Raw genomic sequence first — 19,997 nt, 5'->3', positions numbered from 1 at the left:
TGTGGGCACATAGCCTGTAGTGAGGCTGAGATTGTATAGCTGTTTTATTTGAGGGATTAGTTCCTCTTGGAGTTCATGTAGGATGCAACCTGGGACGCCATCTGGTCCCATGGAAGCAGTGTTTTTTTGCTTTGGAGAGGGCAGCCTTCACCTGAGCATCAGAGATGTTTGGGAGGCAGCCCTCTGCCGGGATAGATACTTGCTCTTTTGGGGGGGAGGGGGTGGAGAAGTTTGCACTGAACCTGTCTGCCAGGATATTGGTGATGTCTGTGGGTTCAGTGTATTTTTTGTCGTTTAGAATCAACTCAGAACAAGTCTGGAATCAATTCAGAACAAGTCTGGGAGTTGCATCCCAGGTTTCTAACATAACTGAAACAAGCCTTATGATTGTCTTTGGTGTCCTGTGCAATTTTTCTCTCGAAGCTGGCCTTGGAGGGTTTTATGAGGGATCGTAATTTTTTGCTAGTACTGATCAGAGATGCCTTCCCTATTAAGGATTTTGCTCTATCATGTAGTAGCTTCCTCCTTCTGTTGTACAGTTTATTTATGGCAGGGGTCCACCAGACTGGACGCCTGCCTTTGGATGATTGGGTCTTGGTTTTGTTTGGGATAGCATGATCCATGTATTCCTGGAGATGTCTGTAGAATGTGTTTATATAGGATTCTGCAGTTTGGGCAGTAGTTTCCACTGGCCCTGGGGCCTTGAAGGATTCCACTTTGGTTTTGAGAAGTGAGAAGTTCGCTTTTGAGAAGTTTTTCACTGTGGTTTTCTGGGCTGGGGGTGGGGTCGGGATGTGGACATCCAGTGAAATTAATTTATGGTCTGATCTTACCAATGAGGGATATACTTCTGGTGTGGAGCATAGAGTCCCCATGTTGGTAATGATCAGGTCTAGTATGTTGTCCCCTCTTGTGGGAGTGGTGACTAGTTGTTCCATAGCATTTGAGTTTATAATTTCCAGGAACCTTTGGGCTAAGGTGCTGGGGCTTGAGTAGTGCTCCCAGTCAATGTTTGGGTAGTTGAAGTCGCCCAATTTAATGGTGTTCGGAGAGATCTTCATGTTCTCCAATGTTTTCAGGAAAGCCGAGTGTGATTCCTGACTTTGAGAGGGTGGTCTGTAGGATGCTATAAACTGAAAAGCAGTCTTGCCCACTGTTAGTTACACATGGATGGTCTCCGATACTTCGTGCAATGCCACTAACCTGGAGGTGTGGATATCCTTGATAAATATGGAAACTCCCCCTCCTTTTGTGGTTCGGTCCTGGTTTTGGGGCCGAAAAGCATGATATGAGGTATAGCCTGGTAGTGTTGGGGTGCTCTCTGGAGCCTTGAACCAGGTTTCTGTCACTGCACAGATATCAATGTTCTCCATACTGAGGAGAGCTTCGAGTGCGTGCATCTTGAGGTTAAGACTTCTAGCGTTTAGCAACATTACCCTTAGTTTCATGTTCCTTGTGCTGTCTATGGGGGTGGGTTTGACTTTTGAGCCTTGCCTAAAAAAGGCACTATGGGGGTGGCAAGAGCCTTTGCCAATATCTGAAAGCCCAGTGGTGACAGATGCAAGCCGTCCCTAGCGAAGCAACGTGGCTTGTCGAGCATGTCATCCCAGGCTGACAGACACTGGATCCCCTTTGAATGACACCAAAATTTTAGCCAATTGTTAAAATCGATCATTTTGTCTTTGTACTGTGGCATCATTCTAGGTGAGGGTAAGATGCTGCTCAAGGTCGGGGTCATACCAGCCTGGGCTACATGATCAGAGAGCTTACACGTACTTTCATGGGATGAAGACTAAGTGGGCAGTAAACATAAGTAATACATGCTAATGTGCACTTTCGATAGTGCACCACTGAGCAGCTGATTTGCTCAATCGATGGCAAAGTGTTTGCACATGTGATACACACATTTATACTGCTTTGCCTATTTGCACATAGTTAAATGATAAGCAAATGATGAAACTTGTGGATAGTACTGAGTGGAAGAAACACACCTGTTGCTTAGCTGACTCTATGACAGCAAGTGTAAATGCACTGACAGAATTCTTTTTGATGCAGATAATACAGGGTTCAAATCTAGGTATAGCTAATACTTTTAAATATGTATTTATAATACAACATAATTATTTATTCTACATTCACTGTGTGTTACCTGGGACAGTGTGTTTAAGCAACATTGCGCAGAGGTAACCACACCATTGAAGAACTGTTCACCATTGCTCAGCACTGGTGTGCGATGCCAAACTTATGTGTGTGGTGTGTGATTCTATTTTTTGACCAGATTAAAGATGATAAAACGGGGTAGATAGGAAAGTGGCGAAATGGGGGGGCAAGCAGGGGGGAAGAACAAAGGGAAAGCAATATAGGAATGTGCAGAAGGGAGGTAGGAAATAACCATAGCTATCTACTTCTTCAACAATGTAAAATGAAAATATATACAGAATATTAGCTGAATTTGGATGGTCACCTCAACAAAGAGGGGTAACAACAAAGAAATCGTGGACTGAATTAAGTGTGTCAAGAAGACATATGTGCGAAGTGGAGTTCTATGTATGGGACAATATTTTTTTGTGGGATAGGTGCCCAATTCTTTTTTTTTACTTCATTAAGAGAGGAATATTGGGTAAGGGAATTAGGTTTTTCTGGGTTTGGTAAGTACGATAAGTGAGGAAGCAGATGCAAACAACCAGGACAGACAAGACAAGACACATGACAGTTTGGGGGACACCATGATTGGGGTTTGTGAAAGGACAACAGATGCCCATGCCCATCAAACAGGGGAATAGTGAGAATCTAGTCCTCACCTGCAAGACTATCAGCACTGTCCCCTTACTCTTCTGGCTGTTGGAATGCTTGATGTATTCTCCTCTGGACTATAAAAAGAGAGCTCCTCTCCATCCAGAATAGGGGTGCACTGTTGGCACTGTGCACAACCCTATGCACCAAGCCTGTCAACTTCTGGCAGAAGATAAAATCCCCACCTCTGACAGTACCCCTAGAGGGTACCACAGCACTAGCTGCTGGGGTAGTGGCACCTGATGTGGAGAGCTCAGGTATTTCATGGGCAGCAGAGGCAGTACTACCAGGTTGGTCCCTATATGTGCTGGACATATGTTTTTGAAACTGGAAGGTCACTCTGACACTCTGCATTGCTGCCGTAACTCTTAGATGATTTAACTTAGTAGACATGTACTGGAAGCATACATTTTATGACCTTACTCATTTTTGTGTGCCTTTGCACATTGATAAAATTAATTTTTACAATGTGAGATTCAAACCTATGCATAAGAGACAAAACATGTTCTTCCATAGTGGTGATTTTTCATACTTGCAACAGAAGAACTGCTACTCAGACATACTCATGAATTATATATAAATACACATGACAGACTGAGGGGTTAACCATGTATGTTTGTGATCTGACAAGGTCCTGGTTTATACATTCATGTGTGCATTAAGTATTATTGAAGTCTGAAGGCCATCCAAGGCTGGAGAACACCATTATAATTACAGAAACATAATAGTCTACCCTTAGTCACACAAATAATTTGTATGAGCTTCACTATTATTATAATTAAATTGGGAGTGTGTAATCATTTTTTCATATAAATTTTAATATAAAGTAACATGGAATGACAGTAAAATATTTGAACTTTGCTGAATTAGAACCCAGGATCATCTATATTGCAGTCCTATACTTACACCTGCTGCCACAGAAATAGTTAAAAAAAAGTTGAATATTTTCATACTCATTAACTTCTGTGTATTAACTGCCATGAAACACTGCTTAGGGTGTTTGCTCACTTCCCAACAAACTTGATAGAATGTATCCATTTTGAAATTTTCTGCTGTCTACTTCTTGTCTGCAGGTATTCTAGATCTGCAGGTGTTGGGGAAGGTTGCTAATCTCAGTGCAATGCCACTTAGTGGGTTTGCGTGATGGAAAGCAAAAGATGCGACAATGTATTATTTTTTGAAATCCAGAATGTCTGCATCCTGTCTACAGGTGTTTTGTCTGCTTCATGTGTGGGCCATTAGTCCAGGTTTGCACTATGGTAAGCGCACACAAATGTGAGAAACAAAGCTAAGCATGTTTTATCTGTGTGAGCAGTGTTTCTTAGGTTTCACCCTTAAAAGACCAATGTGAGACTTGAACCATGATCTACAAATAGTATATACTAAGTCGATCAGCGTGTTTAGCAGATGTGCTTCACACACACACACACACACACACACACACACACACACACACACACACACACACACACACACACACACACACACACACACACACACACATACACACATGTAATTCAGAGTTTTAGTTTATGCACTGGTTATCAAAGAATTACATTACATGAAATTTGTTCTATTTATCCGTTTCCCATGCTTGCTCTAAGCCCCACACAGTACAAATTCTTATAGGTCCATAGGTTCATAGGTTGTTACTGGGCTATTGACCCAAAGGTCTTTATAAACCTAGCTGCATGTACCCAATATAATCCTAAAGAAACTCAATATAAAGGATCTTGCCTAAACTTCAGACCTTAATTAGCAATGACTGCACATATCTAGGAGGGTCACAGGTGAAATCTCCAGCAGGAATTTATGGTTTCCCATCCAGTCATCCAGGCTATGCTTAAACAGAGTCATAGAGGGGTTCTGTTTGATGTGAATTGATAGGCTATTCCAGAGGGGTGGCAAACTCTGAGAGACATAACTGTTTCTCCAGCAGATTCTGTTTATGTTGCAGGCCAGGATCAGGTCCCTGGAATGGGTGACCCATGCCCCATTTGACTTGCGGATGTGCATCATTTCCATTAGGTTTGGATCCAAAATTGCTCTGTAGGCCAGGCATAAGTATCCTCTAAGTAGTCTGTATGCTACTGAGTAGAGTAACAGAGACTTCAGTCTGTCAATGTATGATGTGCTGGAGACACTGAATTTTCTTGGTTAGAAATCTCTGAGGTCTCTCAAGTTGCTGCAGGTGCCTGGTAAGGTGCATACCAAAGGGAGAATTGTACTCACTTATTGGCCTGATGAGGGTCAAGTACAGGGTTATGACCTCTTTCACTCTTGATGCAATACATTTGCTAATGAGGTGTGCGATGTAGAATGCCTTCCTTACCACAGTAGACACATGGTGGTCAAAGTTTAGGCTACAGTTAACCTGAATTCCCAAGTAGCGCACTACTGAGTTGTTACTTATGGTATTATTATTTATATGATAGTCTTCAGGGTTATTGTTTTTACTGCAGGGGATGATAATGCATTTTTTAGCAATTAGTTTGAGTCCATGGCTTTGGCACCAATCAATGGTTTGTGTAAGTCCCTCTTGAAGTATATTGACATCATTTGGGGATTCAATGATTGTACCTCTGTTTTGGCCTGAACTTCTGAGAAGTATATTCCAAACAATAGAGGGCCCAGCACTGACCCCTGTGAAACCCCACTGATGACAGGCCTGCTGGTTGAGGTTAAATCCCAACTTTGACTGAGTATGATCTGTCAGTGAGCCAGTTAGCAACCCACCTGATGACATAAGGTTGCTATTCAACTAGGAGAGTTTATCAATGATGCCTGAATGTGGGATTGTGTGTTGAAGGATTTGGCTAAGACAAGTTAGGCTGTATGCACAGATATGCCTTTGTCTATGGCTCTGGTGATATTTTGAAAGAAGTCCACTAGGTTTAGCAAGCATGGCCTACCTTTGACAAAACCAATCTGTGTCAGATCAAGGTCCATGATGATTTGGTCCATGGCCTTGCAGATAAAGCTGGTTAAGCTTATAGGTCTGTAGTTCTCAGGGTCTTTTGCTGTATCTACTTTATGAAGGGGGATGATGGTTGCTGTTTTCCGTTCAGCAGGGACAAAACCTGCAGTTAGGCTGTGGTTGAAGAGAGTACCTAATGGAATTGCTAACTCATGTTTTAGACCATTTAAAATGCAACCTGGAATACCATCCAGTCCCATAGAGGCTGTGTTTGGTCTTGGACAGAGCATTAATGACTTGCTCTTTGGATATGCATGGGGGGGGGAGATGTAGAGGGAATGCTTTGTGGAATGTTTGGAGGGGACAGGGGTGTGAAATTTTTGCCATACCTGTCGGCTAATAGGTTAGCTATTTTCTCAGGATCAGCATGTGTGATGCCATTCACAGATAGTTCAGCATACATCTGGGTCCTACCTTTTAGGTTACAGCTATAGCTGAAGAATGCCTTAAGGTTATCCTTAGCTATGCTTGCTAATTTCTTTTCAAAGTTGCCCTTAGAGGATTTTACAAGTTATCTTATTTGTTGGTTCAAGCAGAGGAGGGTGTTCTTCCAGTGCTGGAACCTCTCTTTTTTATTCTTAGACAGTAACTTCTTCCTCTTCTTCTTGTGTAACCTAACAATGCTAGATGTCCACCAGGGAGGCTTGTTTTTTCTTGAGGATCTTGTTTTGATCCTATCAGATACAGTTATGTCAATACATTTGTGTAAGTGTTTGTACAAGGCATTTGTGTATACCTTAGTATAGTTGTCAATGCCATCTGTGGGAACAGGAGCTTTAAAATTATTTATGCCATCCCTTAGGAGAGTATAATTAGCTTTGGTGAATTTCTTTAGCCTGATTTCACCTAAGTGGTGTTCAGGTGTTATACTTCAAATGTTTTGTCATCAGATTTAAAAAATGAGGGTCCTGTACTTGTGGTGCAATGGTCACAGATGTTAGTGAGGACCAGGTTGAGAACATTTAAGTCCCTTGTGGGGTTGCATACTATTTGTTCCAGGGCATTAGTGTTAACAAAGTCCAGGAATCTTTGTGTGAGCATGTTGGTACTCATATTAGTTCCCCAGTCAATGGAAAAATATTTAAAATCGCCCATCATTAGAGTGTTTGTAATTTTATTGACTCAAGTAGGTCCAAATAAGCAGCGTGGGTAACTTGATTCATCGAAGGGTGCTCTTACCCACAATTAGTTGAACTTGGAGTAACTGCATGGAGTTTTCCTGTCTAACCAGTCGAGAAGTGTATTTATCTTTGATGAAAATAGATACTCCTTTTCCTTTGGTTCTCACACATTTGCAATCTGAAAGTGCGGAAGGCATTATAGTCTTGCAAGGTCAGGGTACTCTCTGCGACCCTGAACCAAGTTTCTGTGACCGCACAGATGTCAACATCCTCCAGAGAAAGGAGTGCTTCCCAAGAGTGCAGTTTCTGATTTAAACTCCTCGTGTTTAGCAGCATAACCTTTAATTTATTTGTGAATGATATTTTCACTTAGGAAATTTTGTTCTTGAGGCCTTTCCTAAAAAGGCACTATGGGGGTGGCAAGTGCCGTAGCCAGTAACTGAAAGCCTAGAGGTGATAGGTGAAGACCATCTCTGGCAAAGCAGATTGGTCTATCAACCATGTTATCCCATGCTGACAGGAACTGAATCCCCTTAGAATGGCGCCAAAGACTAAGCCAATTGTTGAAGTCAATCATTTTTTGTTTATATTGCGGTATCATCCTAGGTGAGGGTAAAATGCTGCTCAAGGCTAGGGACATACCTGCCTGGGACACATATTCATAGAGCTCAGTAGAACTTAATATAGTGTAGTGAAGTACATCTCAAGTCATTCACTCTCTCTTCATATAGTCCAGTGAAGTATGTTTCAGGTCAATCACACCAACATGAACTATGACAGAGTCATAATAGTACTTGTTGTTGAGAGACTTGAGGGCATGTGTGATCTGATGGATCCTAGCACCTGATAGACAGTTGAGCATAACCTTCCCCTTGTCTAGCATGGTGAGTGGGATATCTGTGTGTCTCGCAATGGAGTCACTGTGACTAAAATATTTGGTTTAGATGTGCTTTGCCTTAGGGGCTTATTTGGTGAGACACTGGTGCTTTTGTTTTTATGTATATTGATTGCTAAAGGTGCTGTATTAGGTGTAGCATGTTGCATGCTTGTGTTTGGAAGGTCTGTGCTGTTTAGGTAGGTTTCTGTTGAGTACCTCCACATATGATGGTTTATGTGTTGAGTGCATGGTTTGCGTAGGAGGCATATTTATTTATTTATTTATTTCAGTTTGTTAACCGGGAAAGTCCATTGGGCCAATGTAGCCCATTTTCAATGGAGGCCCGAGGAGAAAAGCTCCAGACAGAAAGACAATATACAATATACAATGTATTAGTACAGCATATGAGAAGAACAGTTTAACATTCAATATACAGCAAGGCAATATTTTGCATATCTTGAAATATATGAGCTGAGTGAATCACTTATAAGATATTAGCAAAAACAATAAATTAATGTTCATTTAATACATTACATGTATTTAGGCAAAGGAATTTTAGAGAGATGAATTGAAGCAGTGGCAGAGATTAGAGTAGAATAGAATAGGGATAGGTATCAGGAATCAGGTAGGATGGGAACAGGAGCACTCCCAGAGGGAGAAGAGTTGAGAGTGGAGTAGGGTTTTAAAGGATGGTAGGTTATGGGTAGTTTTAATGTAAGGAGGAAGGGAGTTCCATAATCTGGCAAGGGGAATGATAGTAGAAGTTGCCCTGGTGCTTGTAAAGGCTTGTAAAGTTCTAAGAGGTTCTGATTTGTGGATCTAAGTGCTCTATGTGACTGGTGAAGTTTTAGGGAAGAGGAGAGTGATGGACAGTTAGAAGGTTTGAAAATTAGTTTGTGTGCTGTAGTTAGTTGAATGAAATTTAGGTAGCTTGGGAGTTCCAACCAATTTAGAGCATGTAGGGAGTAGCAATGGTGAGTAGAGGATTTGGATCCTGTGGCAAACTTTGAAATTTTGTTATAACATGAGGAAAGTTTAGATTTTAGGTATGATTGGAGGTTAGAGAGAAGCGGAGATCCATACAAAAGGGATGGTAGGAGGTAGGTGGTAGATAGGAGTTGTCTAGAAGACAGAGAAAGGTAGCGCCTGTGTCAATAAAGTATACCAAGTTTTTGATGAGTCCTTTTAATATTGGTTTGTAGGTGGATATCAAATTTTAGCTTGTCATTGATAAGAACACCCAGAAGTTTTGTATGGGGAACTATTTCAATAGTAATTTTGTTTAGGCTAAGTATAGAGAAGGATGCTTTGTCAGCAGCAGTATGTCTAGAAGGGGTAAAGATCATTATTTTAGATTTGGAGGCATTTAGGGCTAGGTGACTGTCAAGCATCCAGGACTCAGTAGAGGAGAAGAGTTCTTGCGTAAGGTTTATTAGTAAAGGAAGAGGTTTGGCTGAGCAGATGATAGTGGAGTCGTCTGCGTATTGCACCAGTTTAGCATTGGGGATCTTTTGATGGAAATCATTGATGAAAATGTTAAATAGTAAAGGACCCAAAGAGCCTTGGGGTACACCTGTTGGGGTGTGAAGGAAAGAGGAAGTGCAGTAGTTCCATTTTACAGCTTGTTCCCTGGCTGAGAGATAGCTGGAGAACCATTTGACAGATGAAAAGGAGAGATTAAGATGGGAGAGTTTAGAAAGTAGAAGCACATGAGAGGCAGTGTCGAAAGCTTTAGATAAGTCGAGGAGGAGCGTAGAAACTATGTTCCCAGAGTCATGAGCAGAGTTAATGATTTTGAGGAAGGAAAGAAGGACAGTGGTGGTGCTATGTCCTGGTATAAACCCGTGTTGGGTAGGAGTTAGGAGTTGGTTGTCCAATGGGTAGGGTAATAGTTGGAGGTGAATACATTTTTTGAGTATCTTAGAGATAGGGGATAGGGTAGCAATAGGAAAAAAGTTGGAGATTGAACAGTTTGTACCTCCTTTATGGAGGGGGATGATGAATGCTTTTTTCCAGAGGTATGGTACATAGGACTCCTGACAACCTGTTTAGTACTACTGTTCTGTGCAGGAGAGAGCAATGATTCCAGATTCTTACTGTAGATGCATCTCTCACAAATTGTACTTGGTTGATTTAGGAGTAGAGGGTTGTCAGTGTATATGGGGCAGTTGCTACACTTTCTCACAATACCCATGTCAATCAGGCTGGTAGGAGAAATGTAGGGAAAATGACCATCTATAATGCTAGGTTAAATCCTGTTTTCACAGTGGGAGAGAAAATGGAGGGGTGTGGTATAACTGGGTTCTCTAAATGGGATCTATACTAATGTGGTGCTCTATAAATGGTCTATACTAGTGAGGGTTCCTTAAATGGTATGAGACTATTGTAGATTTGGTGGTTTTCAGATGGTTTAAGGGACAAAGGTGCAACTGAGGTGCTCTCTGAGCAGCTAAGTGCAATTTTAGGACTTCTCAGATGGATCATGGGCAGTTACTATGGGAAAATGTATCTACTGAAGTTTTTGCATCTATAACCACCAGTGGTTATCCCCACTGCATGGTAGTGAGTGATGGTGCATGTAAGTGCACTATGTGTAAACAGATGAATACAGCAGAGCAGTGGCTGATCACCAAACTCTGTGGAGCTCTGTTAAAACAAGCATAAACCTGAGCAAAGACAGGGCTTGTATAGCAACAATGAGCAAACTGAATTAAACAATTTAACCAATAAAAAAGCTCAAAACTGAGCCATGTGCTAGCAACTTTAATTCAGATGAGTCCTAACTTTACTCTCTTGTCACAAGGGTGCAGGGAGGCCCTCTCTAACAAAAGATAGCCTGGTTTTGTGCTTAATTTAACAAACAGGACCAGAATCAGCAGGTCTGAATCTAGTCTATGCTGCAGCAGACACAAAGTGCAACAAATCAGCAAGAACAGTTTAAAAAAAACAGCAATATACCAAAAATACAGTCTAAAAGTGCAAAATACAGTACAGAATTATACTTATGGTTAGCAGAATGCAACAGATTTCTTGGACTGCACAGATGAATACAGCAGAGCAGTGCCTGGTTGCCTAACTCTGTGGAGCTGTGTTAAAACAGTGAGTAAACTGAATTAAACAACATAACCAATCAAAAAGCTCAAAACAGAGCCCCGTGTAAGCAACCTTCAACCAGATGAGTCCTACTTGCACTCTCCTACCACAAGGATGCAGATGGGGCCCTCTTCAACCAAAGATAGCCTGATTTAGTGCTAAATTTAACAAACAGAACCAGATTCAGCAGGTCTGAATCTAGTCCATGCTACAATAGACAAAAAGTGCAACAAATCAGCAAAAACAGTTTTTAAAAAAATATACAATATAACAAATATACAGTTTAAAAGTGCAAAATACAGTATAAAACTGTACTTATGGTTAGCAGAATACAACAGATTCCTTGGATTGCACATATGAATACTGGTATAAAAAATATATCAAATAAATAACATTACAAAATAAATTTAGTACACATGGAATATTTTTACACAAGTCTGGATTTGAACTCTCACACCAATGAACCTACAAAACACAGTAAGGGTGCCTTATCCCTTTTTGCCACAGAAACAGCTTTGCAGCAAGAATGGTATTCATTGTGTATACAAGCAAGTCCGAAGTCATCCAAAGTATTAACAAGACATATGACACTTGTACACTTCTGAGTTGTTTGTGCATGTGTTACTTTCAGATATAGTGCAATAAGTGATCATGCAACCATTTATGCACAAAACACCTGGAGATGGCAACTTAAGTTTCAAACAGAAGAGAAAAACCACGACTAAATTTAGCACTTTCATTCCACTTTAATAATGAGGAACTTTACCAGAAAACAAACATAACCATTTATGATTATTATTTGCAGCAATGGAGCTCTGTTTTATCTTTGTGTGGTGTCTTCTCTTATCTGTGCAGTAATCTGAGACATGCAGTCTGTAAAGCATTTTTGTATCACTGTCCTTAGAATGTATGAGAATATTACATGGTAATAATATATAGTTTTCAACAAATTCAGGGGAGTTTGGATATTATTGAACAGAAACTGAAAAATGTGTCTGCTTACTTTTAAAATCTTGATGCAATTACTTCTACACTTTGTAAGTGTAACCTGACTAACACACGCCCTGAAGGGAAAGGAATCTGAATTGCTGTTGTGTTTTTCTTCTCCATAGCAGTAATCATTCACAGTTGCAATCCATAAAAAACAAACACTGAGGGAGTGCCTGCATTATGTTTACATCTACTACATGGACCAAGAATTTGGGATTCAGCAATTCTAATGAGTACAAACCTCATTTGCATCTTCAGCATGCTCACAGGCCTGAATCTACAATATAAAATGGGAACCATGTAACTAGAGAACCTGAAAGTGAGGAGAGTTGTATAAGTGGATAACATGGAAGATGACTGCTATTACTTTGGATTATCTGCACAGATTACTGATCAGTAAGATTACATGTTTCCGTTATATACTAGATTTGCTCATGTCAGTAGGATATATATATATATATATATATATATATATATATATATATATACATATATATATATATATATATATATATATATATATATATATATATACATATATATATATATATATATATACACACACACACACACACACACACACACACACACACACACGCCAGCAAAATCTCGGAAGACAGTTATGTGAAACTTGGAAGGTCAAATGTTACTCTTCAAAGGTTTTCTCATGCTGATTTTTAAATGTTTGAATGCAAAACAGGGAATACACACTAGCATTCGCTGTTGTGGATTCATAATGTTGAATGGAGATTGCACTATAGTAGGGACCATGAAAATCACCCTTTCCCTCACTGTAGTGTGATCTCAGTGTTTGTATATATATATATATATATATATATATATATATATATATGTAGCAGGGAGTGTGGGGGGCACAAAACGTTAGTAGGACATAACGGAAGTGCAGGTAGGTTTGATAAAGTCAACATTGCTGACTGTTAACTTTCTTAAATTACCACTTTCTGTGTTGTGGTCATTTGGAATTTGGATTTTACAGCTTTTTAATTTGGGTAAGTAATCTCTTATGCAAGTGTGTTGCGAGATTTTGATGGTAAACCCATACATATATATATATATATATATATATATATATATATATATAGAGCCATTAGCAAATACAACTTTTATCTGTATGCACTTCATAGAAGTGCATTTTACTTTCTTAGATGCACAGCCTTATTAACTTTCATCACAAGTGTTACTGTTACAACTGTTACAACTGTTATTTCAGTGAAATGTAAATATCCTATATTGTCAATGACACAGGGGTGTTAACCTTCTAGGATGGCCCATAGACACCTCTAGGTAAGTGCTGAGCACAAGTAGTGGTGACTGGCATTTGCATAGAAATGAATGTTCTGTAGTAAATGTGTACACGTGTTTTTGGGACAGTTTTTTTGAAAGCACTTATAACAATTCTCTGATGTTTTATTCCTTGTTTGGTATAAAAATGTCATTTGGCTGGTGTTTTGTGGTGGGGGAGCCACGTTCTATTTCTGTTTTGGGACAACCAAAAAGTTTTTACAGAGGTTTGCTTTGCTATTTTTAGTCCTTGTTTTGAACCAAACCTTGGTTTGTGTGTGACTGTGATATATTACAACCACATAACCCTTTTTTATACTTGAATAACTCAATTTTTTTGTTTCTTCAGTGGATAATATTGAGAAACTAATAATATGTGTTAAACATAAGCAAGACTTTTATTTATGTGATATTTATGTATAGTGTCCTTCTTTTGTGTTTTATGCTCCCAAGGACCCAAACATCCCAATCCCCCACAAACTCCCTTCAGTGACTCATAGAATGATGTGATCACCCAAGCCTTTCATCAAAATGGTGCCTTTCTGCTTGAATGAGGATATTGGTATATGTCTGGTAGAATGCAAACTGGTCAGCAGATAGTGGCTGATGTGAATGCAGTAGGTGGCTAGAACAGGACATATGATCAGGTGTGCCATAGGGCCACTGACATGATTTCACTGGCCCAGAGGAGAGAAGCTGCAGTGGTCTGTGGAGCGATAGCTACCAGGGGTGCCTGCTAAAGAGCCACAGCCAAAACCAAATGAAGTGTTCCTGTCCACTGTTAGGGATCCAGAGAGCTCAGTGCAAAGTGCACAACAGCATGTGATTGAAGTTGGTGTTGCTGTTTCAGGGGTGACAAGTATGTCTCAGTAGGAGCTTCAGGCCTGCTACAGAGCCACAACTAACACCAAATGAAGAGTTCTTGTCCACTGTCAAGGATCTACAGAGCTCAGTGAAAAGTGCACAACAACATATGATTGATGTTGGTGCTGCTGTTTCAGGGATGACAAGTATGTCCCAGGAGGAGCTTCCAGGTAGGTTTACATATGTCAGTGTTTAAAGATTTCTTGGAGAGTAAAATATTGAAAGCAATAGTTAAGTTGGTTTAGTAAAATTGTTTTTTGGGGGGGACTATTTATAGATTGATACAGTTAACACATTCTAGCTCATTACACGTGGGCTTGGGGTGCATGTGTCATCCAAGTTTAAGTTAAATGAATTGTTAATGGACATACAAAGACCCAAATGTTTTCCCCATGTTATTGATATTGTGATGATGATGTCCTTACATTTTGCTTAATCTCTTCCAGGACCATCCTTCCTATCAAGTGTGGAGACATCTGCACATAGTAAGCTAAGCATTTTTATTTCAGTACTGAGAAGCATTTGACAGAAATATGCATTTATCTGTATGTGCGAGGTGGGTGTCAGAACTGTGTGTGTATTGCTGTATCTATGAAAGTGGCACCAATGTTACTTTGTTACCATATATTAAACTGTAGCAGTGTAGCTATTAATTTCTTTCCTGTGTTTGTTGCTTATTATCACAGGTGATCCTGACAGTGGAAGTGTAGGACTCTTACGACCTGATGCCAGAGTATTGGCAGAATCTGATTATGGTGACCAAACAAAGGCAGAGTTTGGGGGTGCAGAGGTTGAATCTGACACTGTGGTTGTCATTCATCCATCACCTGTAATTCCATGAGACACAGCCAGTAGGCCTACACAAACCCATTCCAGTGATCCTTCAGATATTGGACAGGTGAAGGATGACACACTTTATCAGGATAGTGTGGTTACTGTGGCTTCAGTACCTGTTGACTGTGGCCATAGCCAAATTGTGGGTAATGTGCCATGCAGGAGGATTGTTAGGGGTGCTCAGAGGAGTCCTGCTGTCCATACTCCACCTGAACCTGGTGCATCTTTCAGTGCCATTTGATGTATGCTTAGGGCTGCCATGGAGGTGCAGGCATGTTCCAATAGGGCCTCCGAGGAAATGATTAGGGTTGTAGATGTGGTACAGGCTGACATGCTTGACTGCCTCCACTGTGTTGCCAACTCAATGGATTGGATGGATAGCACATTGGAATGGGTAGTGTCTGTGATGGAACATCTGCTGGGAGGGGGACAGCATACATGTGGGCGCACATCGGCCACACCTTCTGATGTTAGCTGATTTGCCATGCCAGATCACTGTCCCGTAGCAGCACTACTTCCACTTTCCTGTCAGTGGTTGAGGTATCCACACCCTGACGTGGTAGACCATGGGGTCATGGTCTTATGAGTGCTCATGAGGACAGCTCATCCAACAGACATCAGAAATGTTCAGGAAGCAGCAGTGCCCAGTGCACAGGACAGTCCTATGAAAAAGACATACAGGCGATACTAAGTAACATCAGTAAGTTATTTGTAAAAATAGATAAATTAGAAAGCAAAATGGACAATTTTAAAAAGGAATGTAAAAAAACAAACTGAAGTGCTGAATGAATCTCTTAAACTACACTCATCACATATCTTGAGTATACCAATGGCAATCTCTGATTTTTGTAGAAGATTACTTGCAAATGAGAATAACACCAAATTTCTTCTGAAACAAAACAACTTATTCTGGGAAAAAATAGAAGACTTACAGAAGAGACCTAGAAGAATAACATCAGGATTTACAGGATTCTTTAAAATGAAGGGGGCAACAGTATGATTGAATTCCTTAATACCTGGCTGCCTAAAACTTTGAAACTGCCTGGGCATATAGATCACTTTCTAACTAGTCTTTAAAAAAGCACCTAGACAAGGTCAGTGATTTTAAGATTTTTCTGAAGTCAAGATAAAGATTTTGTCTTAAAAGCTGCATGGACTAATTATTTAGTTAAAATTAAAGACAATACTATAAGATTTGACAATGACTATTCAACATCAGCGATGTCAAAGAGAAAAACATGTGTTCCACTTGTTAAAAGCTTAAAGAAAAAAATATTAAAGCACAAATCTTGTTTCCAGGTTCATAGATTAGTACTAGGCTAAGTGCCCTTGTGGGCCATTTTAAACCTAGCCAATTGCCCCATGTGAGAATCAAGCACTGCACCCTGTGTCTATAAGGTAAACACATTAACCATTATGCCAACCTCCCACCCCAAATATAAAAGAACCCTAGCAAAAATAAAGATTCACCTTCCAGAAGAAAAGGAGATTTTTTTAAGACATTAGAAGATGCAATGGACTTTATACAGAAAAATAAAATTCTAGAAAAAATAGAAGAAATGGACTGGAATCTATCAACTTCTTTAAACAGAAATGCAACTAGACATGGTTGGTTAATAAAAGGCAAAACAGTAAAAAAAACTGAAGGACAAATGAAAATCAATATATTTCATGATTTTGAATTCTTATTAATTTAAATAAGTTCTTGAATACTTATGAGCAGGTGCTGAATATTGCTTTTTACAAGGTAAATCATTTATTTATTTATTTATTTCCCTACTTTAAATGGTTGGGTCTATATTAGATAACCAAAAGAGCAAGTCAGCGAACACTCACATGAGCAAAAACGCCGGGAATCGAAAGGGTATTTGTGGGGTTGGGGTACAGTGAAGAGTGGGATTTTTACCCTTTCCTCACTGTAGTGTGACCTCGGAGTTGGAATATATAGTTAGCGGGGGTTGTGGTGGGTGCAGCCCCCCACAATAAGGAGTTCAATTCCCGGCATTTTTGCTCATGTGACCATTCACTGACTTGCTCTTTTGGCTATCTAATATAGACCCAAATGATTACTGGTTCCCTTTTTAAAATGTTAGTGTTTAATTCTTTTAGCTATATATGAAAATAAAGCCACTTACTTTCATTTACAGTTTAAAAGGTTAAACTATTCATTCTATTAAAAATCAATCATTATTATGATGAAACATATATTAGGTGGTACACTTTCTGATATCTTGGCATAGTTGAGTAATGTACTATTAAATATAATGCAAGATGCAACAAATGACACTATAGAGGCATGTTAAGTTACATTCTGATTTCTTAAAATGGTCCAGTAGTGTTTTGTTGATTGTATGCTTGACATGCAATAGCACCCAGGAAAGACATGCTATGTTATAAACAAACTATAAAAAAATATCGCTTTTACATATATAAAAGTTACTACTGGAATATCAAATAGTTAGAGTAACATTCACACTTTTACAAGTTAAACTTGGATTCCAAATAACTCATTCTTTTAATGCAAGTGTATATGGTATGTCTCCTAAAATGACGGTCTGCTTTATATTAAACATCTCATACAAACAGTGCTTGCTGAATCATTAAATGTTGTTTATTTGAGTGCAATGGCTTTTTAGTGATTGAGATACTTTCAGGGAGTTTTGTTGTTTTTTTGGTGGTTTGGGGTGATTTGTGGGATTGATGTGTGTGTGTGTGTGTGTGTGTGTGTGTGTGTGGAGGTGGCTTGGATTCACTTGCAAGCATTTTTGTGTGAATTGTAACTGATGGACTGTTCATTTTTAAGCCCTTATCATGAAAATCACCTTGAAATAATTTAAAATCATGAGCACTTTTCTCATGCTGTGGAAGTCCTGAAAATTCTAAGAACTGCCCAGGTTACGTTTTCTTGTCTAAAAATAAATAATCATCATATTTTGAATAATATGCTAAGATGTCAAATAATACAAGTTAGATAATAATCAAAATTGTATTCTAAACCACTGTCAGTTAGTACATAGCCCTGAATGCTTGCTGCTGATAGTATACTTGATATGCAATATCACCCAGGAAAGTTATGCTATGTTATAAACAAGGTATAAAAAGTCATGTTTTACATATATTAATGTTATTATTGGAATTTTATCAAATTATTAGAGTTATATTCACACGTTTACAAATAAAACCTGGATCACACATAACTGTCATTTTTTAATGCAAGTTTGTATGCTATGTCTTCTTTAAAAAAATGACAGCCTGCTTTATATTAAACATTTCATACAAATAGTGCTTACTGAATCATTAACTGTTCATAGGTTCATAGGTAGGTACTAGGCTATCGGCCCTAGGGCCTATACAAGCCTAGCCAAAAAGGTACCCTGGCATTCACCACCCAAGAAAATAATTTTCCTGTGCCCCTCTTGAGCAGAGCCACAGAGGTGATCCCCGGGGTGAATTTCCTATTTCCCATCCAAACAATAAGATTTTTCTTGAAGAGTGCTAATGAGAAGCTTTGGTTGATATAGATAGGTAGTTTGTTCCAGAGTATGGGAAGTCTCTGGGACAGGAATCTATCCCTCCAGCATGTTCTGTTTATTGTGGTGACAAGGTTTAGGTCCCTAGAGCATGTAGCTTGGAGGGATTGGGATTTCTTTAAGTGGAGCATGTCCAACAGCTCTGGGTTTGACATAGCTTTGTATGTTAGGCAGAGATCGCCTCTGAGTAGGCGATATACAACGGAGTAAAGCTGGAGTTTTTTGAGATGGTCTGCATAGGGCATCTGTTTGAGGCCAGTAATCCTCTTTGTGAGGTATTTCTGTGGCCTTTCGAATTGTTGTAGATGTCTTGTGAGGTACATACCAAAAGGGACGATGTACTCTATAATAGGTTTAATGAGTGATGAGTAGAGGGGAACAATGACCTCTTTTTTCCTGGATGAGAAACCTTTTGTGATGAGGTCTGCCACATAGAAGGATTTCCTGACTACTGTGGCAATGTGATTATCAAAGGAGAGACTACTGTCCACCTGTGTCTCAAGGTCTGTTATCACACTTTCGGTGTTAAGTAGACTACCACCTATGTGGTAGCTCATGGGTACAGAGTTTTTACCAAAGGGGATGATAATGCACTATTTGGCATTGAGCTTGAGGCCATGGCTTTGACACCAGGCATCTGTCTCAGTGAGGCCCTTTTGTAGGATGTCCACATCGTTAGGAGTTTCAATAATAGCTCCTAGTTTGCAGTCATCTGTGAACTTCATTAGCCAAAGACCTTCTGTGTTAGCCTGTACTTCAGAAAAGTAGATACCAAACAGGAGAGGACCCAGGACTGCACCCTGTGGTACTCCACTTGTCACTGGTCTGAAGTCGGATTTGGAGTCTGCTACTTTCACAGTGTGGGTTTTGTCAGTGAGCCAGTTGGCAACCCATCTTGTGACATAGGGATTTATACCTAGTTTAGTGAGTTTGTCTATAATTCCAGAGTGGGGGATGGTGTCAAAAGCCTTGGCGAGATCTAGATAGGCTGTGTGAACCACCTTACCCTCAAGTACGGCTTTGGTGACTGCTTCAAAGAAGTCAATCAGGTTTAGGAAACATGGTCTGCCTTTTACAAACCCGAACTGGGTGGGGTCCAGAGTTTGGAAATGACCAATGTCTTTGTTTATAAGTTCCATGATGATACATTCCATGGCCTTGCAGACCAGGATCGTTAGGGTAGTGGGGCGGTAGTTCCTGGGGTCCGTGGTGGCTCCCCCTTTGTGGAGTGGGATAACTGTTGCTGTGTGCCATTAGTGGTTAACATATGTGAAATGTTTTTTGTTGTTTTTTTAGTGGTTTGGAAGGGTTTGAGAGATTGATGTATAATGCAGAGGTGGCTTGGATTAACTTGAGAACATTTTTGTGTGAATTGTAGCTGTGAAACTGCTCATTTGCAGGCCCTTGTCATGAGTACCAGCTTGAAACAGTTTAGTTGGAATCATGAGCACTTTTGTGATGCTGTGGAAGTTCTGAAAATTCTAAGAACTGCCCAGGTTACTTCTTCCTGTATAAAAGTAAATGATCATAATATTTTGAATCATATACTAAGATGTCAATGAATCCAAATTAGATAATAAGCAAAAGACAGTAAATTGCATTCTGAACCGCTATCA

This window comes from Protopterus annectens, chromosome 7.part0 (genome assembly GCF_019279795.1).
Source record: "Protopterus annectens isolate FY-2018-M chromosome 7.part0, PAN1.0, whole genome shotgun sequence".
In the NCBI taxonomy this organism is placed as follows: Eukaryota; Metazoa; Chordata; order Ceratodontiformes; family Protopteridae; genus Protopterus; species Protopterus annectens.
Note: the sequence above shows the minus strand (reverse complement) of the source record.